We start from the raw sequence: 13,741 nt of genomic DNA on the forward strand, positions 1-13,741 counted from the left end.
GCCCCCCTTGGGCTCTATCCACCTTTACCTTCCCCATCGATCTACTGACCGACTCAATGCAACCAGTCGGGACTGCTGTTTTCCCTTTTCTTGTCTCCTTCTTCGGAGCAAAGCACTTAGATACGATATGACCAGCTTTCCCACAATTATAACAAGTAAAGCTAGGAACCTTCCTGCCAGCCTGCTTTTCCTCTTCCTTACCTTTTCCACTAGCTCCTGGCTTATTCTCTGCCTTAGACGGTGGACTCTCTCTACCGTCCCTACTGCCTTTCTGGTAACTCTTATTTGGGGGAAACTTTGTCTTGTGGGTTAAGGCATACTCATCTGCTAACCTGGCAAATTCCGATATAGACTTATTCGTCTTCTCGTTCAGATACTTCCGGATATTATCCGAAACACAACCTTTAAATTCTTCAATCAGAATTAACTCTCTTAAATGATCAAAATCCTCCTCCACCCTTTCTGCAGCGCACCAGCGATCCAAGAGCACACCCTTCTCGTATGCAAACTCTGTAAATGTCTGATTCTACTGTTTCCTTAAATCCCTGAACTTTTGTCTATACGTTTCAGGTACCAACTCGTAGGCCCAAAGGATAGCCTGTTTTACTTCCTCATAACCCTCTGCAACCTCCTCAGACGATGCCGCATACGCCCGTTGAGCCTTCCCTTTTAATACACTTTGTAACAACGCCACCCACTTACCTCTGGGCCACTTCTGATTCACTGCCACCTTTTCAAAATGCAAGAAGTACCAATCAATGTCCATCTCCTCGAACTAAGGTACTAACCTAAACTCCCTACTAACATTAAACTTCTCCTCCCTGTCTACCCCGCTATCCACACGTTGCCATTTCTCGAACTGCCGCTGTCTCTCTGCCTCCTCCCACTCCAGCTTCTTCCTTTCAACTTCCCTTTCTGCTTCCAGCTGCTTTAACCGAAGTTCATGCTGCCTCTCCTTCTCAGCCAACCTTAATTTTTCTATCTCTAACTGAACCTCCCCCTTGGCTGGTTTCCTCTCAGGGAACAGGTCCAGTACATCCAATTGGAACACACCCTCGGATACATAATGCATAGCTATTTCTCTCTGTATATCCAACTTTCTCATCAATGATTTCACCGCTGAGAGATTTAATCGTCTCACAACACTCACCAATTCTGCCTTCCTGGCATCCTCCAATGCCTCTGAAGTCGGAGTTTTAAAAAATGTTTCTATTTCCATCTCTGCTGGTTTCCCATCTGGTTATCCATGCAACGAGATCAGATAAGGGACTTTTATCCCGATTCACTGGCCCCCCAATTTGGTAATCAAATCCCGGATGAGCCCCCAATTTGTTACGTACCCCGTAACTGGGTGTCTGACCAGCAGAGAAAGAAGAATCCGTTGGAGTCTGGTGGTACTATATTCAAAAGTGTTTATTAGTAAAATAAGCAAATCAATACCAATAATGCAAATATATAGATAACATGTTAGCAATAATAAACCTAAAAGTGTAGGAATAATAATAAGCAATAATAAACAAGCTCTATCGATGTCTAGGGGTAAATGAATTGTCATAGAAAAATATAAAGTTCAGTTCAGTTCATGCGTGCTGAGGTAGATATGGTTGTTGTGTTGTAATCATTGGAGAGAGAGAGAGAGAGAGCGAGCGAGAAGTAACAGCTACAGCAGTCAAACCTTCCTTTGCGTTCTTGATCCGTCGTGCCATTGTGGCCATTCAGTTATGACCCCTCTGTCATTCAGCTAGACCGTTCTTCTGTGGTGGACTCATCACTCTGGCATGAGTGGACACACACACAAGTCCCCACCAGCCCTGCTATAACACTGTGAGTTTTACTGACCGACCTCCTGGTTCAGTCTCCGAAGCCCACACACCTTCCCGTGGGTTCCAACACTCAATCAGTGTCTACTAGTGTGTCTCCTGGTGTGTCTGAAGGGTGTCTCTCCAGACCTGACTTTTATCCCTACTCATGGGGTCTCAGCTATCAATCAATTTTGAATGACTGTGTCCATCAAACCAGCCCACTTCGGCTGTCCGCTGAGGAATGTTAAGGAACAGAATGGTATAAGATAAATAACCCTCGCAGAAGTCATAATACAGTAAATCAACAAGTCTCTCTCCCCTCTCTTATCTGTAGCAGATGTTCTTGCATGTTTTCTTTTCATCTCTCTCTCTCATGAGCAGCATAGCAACAGTAATGGTTTGTGATTCTCAAAGGTGGGGGGGGGGAATATGGGCAACTCTGCACCCTATTGTCCATCAGAACTGTTCATCCTTCATAACACCCCCATCCTTCTGGAAATTTTCACCAAAGTGAAAATTAACTAATACAGCATCTTACAGAATTACAGAGTTTAACAAAATACAGTAGTGGTCTTTACTACAAAAATAATACAGATACACATTCAAATTAACATCTAGATAAACAGTCAGCAATTACATTGCCACTCCCCTTTATATATTGTATTTTAATATCAAATTCCTGTAGCAACAAACTCCAACTTAGTAACCTCCTATTCTTATTTTTCATGTTAGCTAAAAATACCAAGGGGTTGTGATCAGTATAAACAATTAATGGTTTCTGTGCTGAACAAATGTAGACCTCAAAATGCTGTATCGCCAAGATAAGTGCTAACAATTCTTTTTCCACAGTGGAGTAATTTCTCTGATGCACATTGAACTTTCGAGAGAAATACGCTACTGGGTGTTCCACTTCATCCCCTGCTTTTTGCAATAGGGCTGCCCCTGCAGCCTCATCACTGGCATCAGTCGCCAGGGAGAAAGGTTTCAAAAGGTCAGGTGCTTTTAACACAGGGTGATGGCACAGTATGGTTTTCAACTTCTCAAAAGCTTCCTGACAAGGACTGCTCCACTCAAATTTTTCATCCTTCCGTAGGAGTTTTGTAAGCGGGAGGGCAATATCCGCAAAGTTCTTACAAAATTTTCGATAGTATCCCACCATGCCCAAAAACCTTCTCAATGCCCTCTTATTTGTTGGGACAGGAACCTTGGAAATAGCCTGTACTTTAGCCTGCACAGGAGCCAACTGCCCCTGTCCTACCGCATACCCCAGGTACGTGATCGTGGCATGACCAGATTCACTTTTTGCGAGGTTCACTGTGAGATGGGCTGCAGACATTCTTTTAAACAGCTTCTCTACAGCCTCAAGGTGCTCATACCATGTGTCACTCCAAACCACTACATCGTCAATATAAGCCTTTGTATTTGGTAACTTTCTAATCACTGCGTCAATCATTCTCTGAAATGTCCCTGGGGCATTTTTCATTCCAAATGGTAACACATTGTATTCATAGAACCCTGATGGTGTGAGTTCCCTTTAGCAGGTCAATCTTAGTGATGTATCTTGCTTTACCCATTTTATCAATACAATCGTCCACCCTAGGGATACGGTAAGCATCTGTTTGTGTGACAGCATTCACCTTTCTGTAATCTGTACAGAATCTTATGGTACCATCTGGTTTTGGTACGACCACGCATGGAGATGCCCATGCAGAAGCAGATTCACGAATAATACCAGCAGCTGGCATATGCTCAATTTCTTTTTCCACTAGCTTGCTCTTTTCCAAATTCATCTGATAAGGGGATTGCTTAATAGACTGGGTTGAGGTAACAACAACATCATGCTCTGTTCCTTTACACCTCCTTGGAACATTTGGGCATAAGTTTACATGCCGTTTAATGAGCTGTGCCAGCTGCTCACTTTGTTCAGGCTCTAAATGACTGACTTTATCAGCAAGGTTGGCTAAAATAACAGAGTTCTCTAGCCTGGTGGGTACTATGCTTAACTTTTCAAAACGCTCAGGTCCCTCCTTAACAATCCTTTCTGCCTCATCGGTTTTCGTGACCGCACCGACCACCGTGGGGGTTGATTCATGATAACCTTTCAGCATGTTTACGTGAACCAACTAGCTTGGCTTTCGTCTATCAGGTGTTTCGATCACATAATTCAGCAAGTCTATTTTCTTAATCACTTTGTACGGTCCTTGAAACCTTGCCTGTAGGGGGTTGGTAACTACAGGGAACAGAACCAAAACCTTATCACCCACGTGAAATTCTTGCTCTTGGGCTCGTTTATCATACCATTGTTTCATTTCAGTCTGGGAGTCTTTAAGATTTTGCTTTGCCAGGTCACATACCTTATAGAGTCTTTCCCGGAATTTCAAAATGTAGTCAATCACATTGACTTGAACATTCGGACTAGACCATTTCTCATTAAGTAATGTTAAAGGTCCTCTGGGCCTGTGACCAAATACGAGCTCAAACAGACTGAACCCCAGAGATTCCTGAACCGTATCCCTCACTGCAAATAACAGAAGTGGTAATGCATCATCCCAGTCACGAGTGTTTTCCTGACAGTAAGTTTTAATCATGGTCTTTAAAGTCGCGTGGAATCATTCCAATGCTCCTTGAGATTCCGGATGGTACGTAGAGGCTAAAATTTGTTTAACTCCCATCTGTGTCAACATTTGCTGAAATGCACGGGACGTAAAGGTACTCCCCTGATCTGACTGTATCTCCTTAGGTAACCCTACCGTGGTGAAAAATTTAATGAGTGCCTTTACCACTGCAGGAGTCCTAATATTTCCCAGGGAAACAGCCTTTGGAAATCGAGTAGCAGCACACATCATAGTCATGACGTACTGTCGCCCATTCACAGTTCTGGGCAAAGGACCCACAAAATCCATGATGATTCGGGAAAAAGGCTCCTCAAAAGCAGGTATTGGTCTGAGAGGTGCCTTAGGGATAACCTGATTTGGCTTTCCTACCACCTGACAAGTATGACACCTTTTACAATAGTCAGCAATATCCTTCATATTTAGCCAATAAAAACCTTTCATAACCCTATCCACTGTCTTCCTTACTCCCAAATGTCCATCTAGAGGTCCCTTGTGAGCCAAGTTCAAAATTTTGTTCCGATAGACCGTCGGAACCACCACCTGATGTACCACCGCCCAGTCCTCATCGACTGGCACCATGGTCGGCCTCCATTTCTTCATTAACACTCCCTCCTTGAGATAGTATCCCTCTGGTTCTTTATCAATCTCTGTCTCAGAAAAAACTGACTCTCTCAATGCCACAAGCTCCTCATCACATCTCTGCTCCTTTAAAAATTCTCTCCTTGCTAAGGGTAGGTCTACCTCCTCTCCTTTACTCTCTTTAACCTCACTATTCTCTGCTTTACCATCCTCTAACCCCTCTTGGTACAGGGTCGGTAAAAACATCTCAGCCAAATCCACGCTGGACTCATTTAAACTGGTTTCTTTCTGAGCTGCCTTTCTCAACATGCTGGGAGTGATTGCGCATGCGGGATAAATCTTAGAATCTATGGGTGGGTCCTCAGCACTCATAAGCTTGCTTGTTAATTTCACTGCTGAACACACGTCACCACCTGCTAAATCGTTACCAAGAAGGATGTCCACGCCTTCCCTTGGTAGTTCTGACCGCACCCCTATTTTGACTGGTCCAGATACCAGGTCACATTTTAAAATGATCCTGTGCAAAGGTACAGCTTCTGTCCCTTTTCCCATACCTCTTAAAACAACCTCTCCTGTCTCAGGACCGAAATCCAGCACTTTCTTTAGGATTAATGACTGATCAGCCCCAGTATCCCTCCAGATCCTTACTGGAACTGGGGTTTCTCCTTCCTTCACAGACACCGTCCCTTCCGAAATAAACTTCTCACGCCCCCCTTGGGCTCTATCCACCTTTACCTTCCCCATCGATCTACTGACCGACTCAATGCAACCAGTCGGGACTGCTGTTTTCCCTTTTCTTGTCTCCTTCTTCGGAGCAAAGCACTTAGATACGATATGACCAGCTTTCCCACAATTATAACAAGTAAAGCTAGGAACCTTCCTGCCAGCCTGCTTTTCCTCTTCCTTACCTTTTCCACTAGCTCCTGGCTTATTCTCTGCCTTAGACGGTGGACTCTCTCTACCGTCCCTACTGCCTTTCTGGTAACTCTTATTTGGGGGAAACTTTGTCTTGTGGGTTAAGGCATACTCATCTGCTAACCTGGCAAATTCCGATATAGACTTATTCGTCTTCTCGTTCAGATACTTCCGGATATTATCCGAAACACAACCTTTAAATTCTTCAATCAGAATTAACTCTCTTAAATGATCAAAATCCTCCTCCACCCTTTCTGCAGCGCACCAGCGATCCAAGAGCACACCCTTCTCGTATGCAAACTCTGTAAATGTCTGATTCTACTGTTTCCTTAAATCCCTGAACTTTTGTCTATACGTTTCAGGTACCAACTCGTAGGCCCAAAGGATAGCCTGTTTTACTTCCTCATAACCCTCTGCAACCTCCTCAGACGATGCCGCATACGCCCGTTGAGCCTTCCCTTTTAATACACTTTGTAACAACGCCACCCACTTACCTCTGGGCCACTTCTGATTCACTGCCACCTTTTCAAAATGCAAGAAGTACCAATCAATGTCCATCTCCTCGAACTAAGGTACTAACCTAAACTCCCTACTAACATTAAACTTCTCCTCCCTGTCTACCCCGCTATCCACACGTTGCCATTTCTCGAACTGCCGCTGTCTCTCTGCCTCCTCCCACTCCAGCTTCTTCCTTTCAACTTCCCTTTCTGCTTCCAGCTGCTTTAACCGAAGTTCATGCTGCCTCTCCTTCTCAGCCAACCTTAATTTTTCTATCTCTAACTGAACCTCCCCCTTGGCTGGTTTCCTCTCAGGGAACAGGTCCAGTACATCCAATTGGAACACACCCTCGGATACATAATGCATAGCTATTTCTCTCTGTATATCCAACTTTCTCATCAATGATTTCACCGCTGAGAGATTTAATCGTCTCACAACACTCACCAATTCTGCCTTCCTGGCATCCTCCAATGCCTCTGAAGTCGGAGTTTTAAAAAATGTTTCTATTTCCATCTCTGCTGGTTTCCCATCTGGTTATCCATGCAACGAGATCAGATAAGGGACTTTTATCCCGATTCACTGGCCCCCCAATTTGGTAATCAAATCCCGGATGAGCCCCCAATTTGTTACGTACCCCGTAACTGGGTGTCTGACCAGCAGAGAAAGAAGAATCCGTTGGAGTCTGGTGGTACTATATTCAAAAGTGTTTATTAGTAAAATAAGCAAATCAATACCAATAATGCAAATATATAGATAACATGTTAGCAATAATAAACCTAAAAGTGTAGGAATAATAATAAGCAATAATAAACAAGCTCTATCGATGTCTAGGGGTAAATGAATTGTCATAGAAAAATATAAAGTTCAGTTCAGTTCATGCGTGCTGAGGTAGATATGGTTGTTGTGTTGTAATCGTTGGAGAGAGAGAGAGAGCGAGCGAGAAGTAACAGCTACAGTCAGTCAAACCTTCCTTTACGTTCTTGATCCGTCGTGCCATTGTGGCCATTCAGTTATGACCCCTCTGTCATTCAGCTAGACTGTTCTTCTGTGGTGGACTCGTCACTCTGGCATGAGTGGACACAGACACAATTCCCCACCGGCCCTGCTATAACACTGTGAGTTTTACTGACCGACCTCCTGGTTCAGTCTCCGAAGCCCCACACCTTCCCGTGGGTTCCAACACTCAATCAGTGTCCACTGGTGTGTCTCTTGGTGTGTCTGAAGGGTGTCTCTCCAGACCTGACTTTTATCCCTATTCACGGGGTCTCAGCTATCAATCAATTTTGAATGACTGTGTCCATCAAACCAGCCCACTCCGGCTGTCCACTGAGGAATGTTAATGAACAGAATGGTATAAGATAAATAACCCTCGCAGAAGTCACAATACGGTAAATCAACAAGTCTCTCTCCCCTCTCTTATCTGTAGCAGATGTTCTTGCATGTTTTCTTTTCATCTCTCTCTCTCATGAGCAGCATAGCAACAGTAATGGTTTGTGATTCTCAAAGGGGGGGAAATATGGGCAACTCTGCACCCTATTGTCCATCAGAACTGTTCATCCTTCATAACATATGCCTGTGATGCACTGGGCTGTATCCACTACTTTTAGTAGGAGTTGGATCTGCAACAGAGTGCATTTGATCAGACAATTGACTAGTCTCATGGATGTGGAAAGACTTTGGGGTGTCACGTGGTGAGCCTCTCCACCTCAAATACCCAGCCTGTCACTATAGGATAAGGACTAGACATGCATGATACATATTTTCCTGCCTCCTCACCCCACAGGCCATATGCTATCCTGATTTGCAAGCATGTTGATATTGCTATATTTTTGCTGGACCTGTACCTTAGAACTCTTGAACCCGTAAGAATTATGAGAACACCTTCTACTAAAGTTGTGAATTCCATGAACTCCTACCCTTGAATTTCTTTGTGAAGGAAATTTTCATAGAGTTTAATTTATGCATGTAATTTATTTTGTGTTTATATATATATACATTCTCCCCCCCCTCTCTCTCTCTGTCTCTCTGTCTATCTATCCCCATATATTACGTATTTGTGCTTCGTTCTGGCAGTATGGAGCTGGGGACTGGCGTATGTCATATCTTCTGTTGACTGCTTAGTTGCGCTTACTGTATGCTTAACCTCATTTGATTACATTTGAAATAGCTTAACTCTATTTAACTTTAAGTACACTTAATATCACTAGTCTAAGTTTCTTTGCTTTTTAAGTTGCTGCTGATGAAGGATCAAATACAGTTCTTTGACTTTTGGAAGATCATTACTGGAGTGATTGGAGGGGGTGTCATACAAGGATAACAACCTATACAAAGTTGCCAGCAGTGGCAATTGATTTCTTAGAATTGTCTGCTACAGTGTTGAGAGGGATAATAAATCAAATGACAGAGCAGTCTCGATAGGCCAAATGGCCTAATTTTGTTCCTATGTTTTATGGATTCTGTTAACCCCAGCTCCTTAGACATTTGGGCAGTTCTTAATGCAATATGTGACCACTGTATTCTGACATTCCACTGTTTATACTGTGAGACCATTCCTTTCCTTTCCATACTGTGATTCTTAGGCGAGGGATCAAATCAAGAGCTTATCAATCTCTCCATTAAATACACCCAATGACTTGGCCTCCACAGCTGCCTGTGGCAACGAATTCCACAGATTCACCACGCTCCGGCTAAAGAAATTCCTCATCATTTCTGTTCTAAATAGACGTCCCTCTATTATGAGCCTGTGTCCTCCGGTCTTAGACTCCCCCCACCACAGGAAGCGTATTTCTCTCCCGGCAGATCTGTCCTGGTGGCTTTTGCCGGAGTATGACAGGACCTACAATCATATACACTGGAGACATTGTTCAAGTCCACACAAAACCTGAATGTCAGCAAATCTGTAAATTAACGGCAGGGGAGCCAGGCCTGACCACTGCCAAGTCTATTGTGCACTGAAACAAACACATTTATATAATGAGCATGCGTACAAACACACTCACACATATTATATACTGTATATGCATAGGCCTATGTAAACTATACATACTCATATACAAATGTACACTTGAGCAGTTACCCTAGTATATACACTTACACTCAATCTTAAGTAAAGATACATAGATGCACATGCCCTCATACAATAATTAAAATAATTGAACACAGAGCAATACAGCAGCACAGCCAGGGCTACTGACAGACAGTTTTGAACAGTGGTTTGAACATAGAAACACTACAGCATAGTACCTTCGGCCCACAATGTTGTGCTTTTAACCTACTGTCAGATGAATCTAACCCTTCCCTCCTACATAGTCCTCCAATTTTCCATCATCCATCTGCCTATCTAAGAGTTTCATAAATGCCCCTAATGTATCTGCCTCTGCCACCACCCCTGGCAAAGCGTGTGACACACTCAGCACTCTCTGTGTAAAAAACTTACCTCTGACACCCCCCATACTTTAAAATTATGCCCCCCTCGTATAATGTTACAGAATAAGTTTTTAAATATATGAAGCATCATTGGAAAGGGCATACCCAATGCCAAAAGTGAAACTCCACCTCAGTACAATGTAATCCTGTGATCTAAAAAATTGCCACCACATGGAAATATCTGTTCTTTCTCTCGGAGAAGTTAAAGAAAGCTATGGAATCCATCGGTCTGCAGTGACAAGGCAGATTAAATTCACTCTGCTCTTTTGGTTTTGATAAGACCACAAGACATAGGACTAGAGTTAGGCCTTTTGGCCCATCGAGGCTACTACACCATTCCATCATGGCTGATTTATTTTCCCTCTCTACCCCATTCTCCTGTCTTTTTGGCAGATCCTTTGACAGCCTTATTAATCAGGAACGTAGTGACCTCTGCTTTAAATATAACCAACAACTTGGCCTTCACAGCTGGTTATGGCAATGAATTCCACAGATTCACCACTCTCTGGCTAAAGAAATTCCTTTTCATCTCTTTTTATAAGAGATATCCCTCTATTCCTAGGTTGTGTTCTCTGGTCTTAGGCACCCCCACCATAGGAAACCTCTCCATGTTCATTCTTTCTAGGCCCAGACCCAACAAATGCTCCTCATATGTTAACCCATTCATTCCCGGGATCTTTCTCATGAACCTCCTCCCACTGGGCCCTCTCCAATGCCAGCACATCCCTTCTTAGATAAGGGGCTCATAACTTCTCATAATATTCTTTGCTTGTGTATGCCCTGTTCAGCATGGGCAGGGCTGTCCACCCCTTTGCCCCATGTACCAAATAGGACCAAGGAAGGTCATAGTGCAGCACAGAGGCTGACTCTTTAAATGCCAAACCATTTAAACTCCAATCAACCTGCACCAGGACCATAACCATCTATACCACTACCATCCACGTGCCTATCCAAACTTCTCTTAAACATTGAAATCGAGCTGGCATACACCACTCACACTGGCAGCTCATTCCATACTCTTACCACCCTCCTCATATTCACCTTAAACTTTTCACCTTTCACCCTTAACACATGACCCAACCTCAGTGAGAAAAGCCTGCTTGCATTTACCCTATCCTTACCCCTCATAATTTTGTATACCTCTATCAAATCTCCCCTTAGTCTTCTACATTCCAAGGAATAAAATCCTAATCTATTCCATCTTTCCTCAAAACACAGGTCCTCCAGTTCTGCCAAAATCCTTGCAAATTTTCTCCATACTCTTTCAACCTTATTTACATCTTTGCTTTAGCAGTGCATATTCCTTAATCCCGCTGAATTTGATCCTTAATCCTTAATCCCGCAGATGTCACTCTATGGCTCCTCGCCAGATATTGCTTAGTCCCACTGGGACAGGACCTCAAACCTTTCCAACACCATGCTCTTGGGCAGTGACAAAGGCTTGGTTTTATTGATTTGACTCTAGGGTTTCAGTGGGAAAGGGTTAGATGTCAGAACAAGATGAATATACTGATGCTTATGTCCTCCTGATCCACCTTTCCATCAGAGAGAGAAGCTCATTCTAATCAGAATCAGGTTTGAAATTTGTAGTCTTTGCGGCAGCAGTACAATGCAAAACATAATAATAGAGAAAAAACTGTGAATTACAGAAGTACATATATAAAGAATAGCTTAATTAAATAGTGCAAAGAAAAGACATAAAAAGGAATGAGGTAGTGTTCGTGGGTTCAATGTTCATTCAGAAATCGGATGGCAGAGGGGAAGAAGCTGTTCCTGAATCATTGAGTGTGAGCCTTCAGGTTCCAGTATCTACACCCTGATGAGAAGAGGGCATGAGCTGGGAAATGAGGGCCTTTAATAAAGGACGCTGCCTTTTTGAGGCATTGACCCTTGAAGATGTCCTGGATACTACCTCAAGGCTCGTGCTCAAGATGGAACTGATTAACTTACAACTCTCTGCAATTTACTTTGATCCTGTGCCATAGCACCCACCCTCAGCCCCATGCCAGATGGCGCTGCAGCCAGTACCAGCTCTAACTGATGTATAATGTCTACAAGTGAAACCTTTACACACAGTCCCTGCCTGCAAATTCTGGTGTTTGTTTTATTTATTCATAGATAGATAGATAGATAGATAGATACTTTATTCATCCCCATGGGGAAATTCAACATTTTTTCCATTTTTTTCCATGCACTTAATTATTATCAATCTTGGGCAGCAGGTGGAGATATGTCTTTACCAAAAGAGGTGTAAGGCACTCCTTTTCTCCATTAGCCTGCAGGTCACTCTTGAGAAAGGTGTGGCACCTGCTTAGGCCCCCACCCCCTGATCAGGGTCACATGAATATGGGGGCCAATGAATGGGAAACAAAACAGTTGTGATATGATCTCAAACATAAAACGTTGAACAGTACAGTACAGGAACAGGCCCTTCAGCCCACTTTGTTGTGCCAAACTAACTGGACTAGTAATTAACTCTTTGTTGAGTTCAACACTGACCAGCAACTCTTAGGACACTGCTGGTGCCAAAGTGTATCAGTCTCTTCTGTTCCTTTGTGTTCATTAGGTGAATGGAGAAGTGGAGCTTGCTAAATGTGCAACAGCTTGCTCTCCATATTTCACTGCCCTGGCTTATGTACCTGGACATCTAGGTCACAACATCCATGGTCGACCCCGACCAACAGAGGCCTCAGACTCAGGTTTAAGATTGCTTCTTGTCATTCTTCAATGGTTTAATGGTTCCATTTAATATCAGAGAATGTATACGGCATGCAACCTGAAATTCTTAACCCTTCACAGACAACCACGAAACAGAAGAAAACCCCAAAAAAAGTTGACATAAAAATGTTAGAACCCCAAAGCCCCCACTTCCCCCTCCCATTCACGAACAGCAGCAAAACATCAACCCTGCCCCTCTGCCTTTCCCTACCAGCCTCAGCAAAATCATCAACCCCACCGCTCCACCAGCCGCCATGCAAGCAATAGCACAGCCCCCGAGAGACCATGGTCTAGAGTCCATCAGAAACCACTGTTTGTCCCAACAGCTCGACATCTCAGAACTGGTTCTCTCACTCACTAATGACACAGCGAGATGGGAGACCAACAGCTCACAGGGGTAAAAGAGAATGAAATGATTATTACTCCAGATACAAAGCAGTGTAAAAAAATGCAATAAGCATCAGGAACACAATACAAAAAAACACAAAAAGATAAATATTAAAGCAATCCTATAAAACACAATGTACAAGTAACTGTTATATACATAGACTGACTTTATGTAAGCAAAGTAACTCTAGGTGATGTGTAGTGGTGGTGGGGTAGAAAGCCTACTAATCTACACCCTTCTCCCTACTGAAGACGATGTACCTCCAATATCTGCACATTCATTTGCCTTAGACCTCTTCAATTGTCTGTGTGGCATTTGCCTCCATTACCAACCCAGGAAGCATATTCCAGACTTCCACTAGTCTTGGCCCAACAATCTCCTTTGAACTTATCCCCCCTCACCTTAAGTGCATGCTCTCTGGTATTAACCATTTCAGCTCAAGGAATAATATATGTTCTGCCTTTTCTATCTTTACTCCTCATAATTATAAACATTTGTCAAGTCTCCCTCGGTCTCTGCTGCTCCAGAGAATAGACAACACAAACTTATTGAAACTCTCTTCATACCACATGCCCTCTAATACAATCAGAATCCCGGTAAACCTCTTCTGTACCCTTTTCAAAGCCTCCACATCCTTCCTATAATAGTGTCCAGAATTGAATGCAATACTCCAGGCACAGATCTAACCAGTTTTATAAAGCTGCAACATAACCTCTTGGCTCTTGAACTTATTGCTTTGACTAATTAAGGCAAGTATAATATTCTTTACTACACTATCAACATGTGCCACCTCTTTCAGG

The 13,741-nt window shown here is 43.2% G+C and overlaps 1 protein-coding gene across 1 annotated transcript in view; it reads left to right on the forward strand.

Moving 5' to 3' along the window:
- LOC140735283 (substance-P receptor-like) overlaps nucleotides 1–13,741 on the forward strand; it is a 111,627-nt gene that overhangs the window by 46,673 nt on the left and 51,213 nt on the right. The gene's annotated exons all lie outside the window — the stretch shown is intronic.

This window comes from Hemitrygon akajei, chromosome 1, assembly GCF_048418815.1.
Source record: "Hemitrygon akajei chromosome 1, sHemAka1.3, whole genome shotgun sequence".
In the NCBI taxonomy this organism is placed as follows: Eukaryota; Metazoa; Chordata; class Chondrichthyes; order Myliobatiformes; family Dasyatidae; genus Hemitrygon; species Hemitrygon akajei.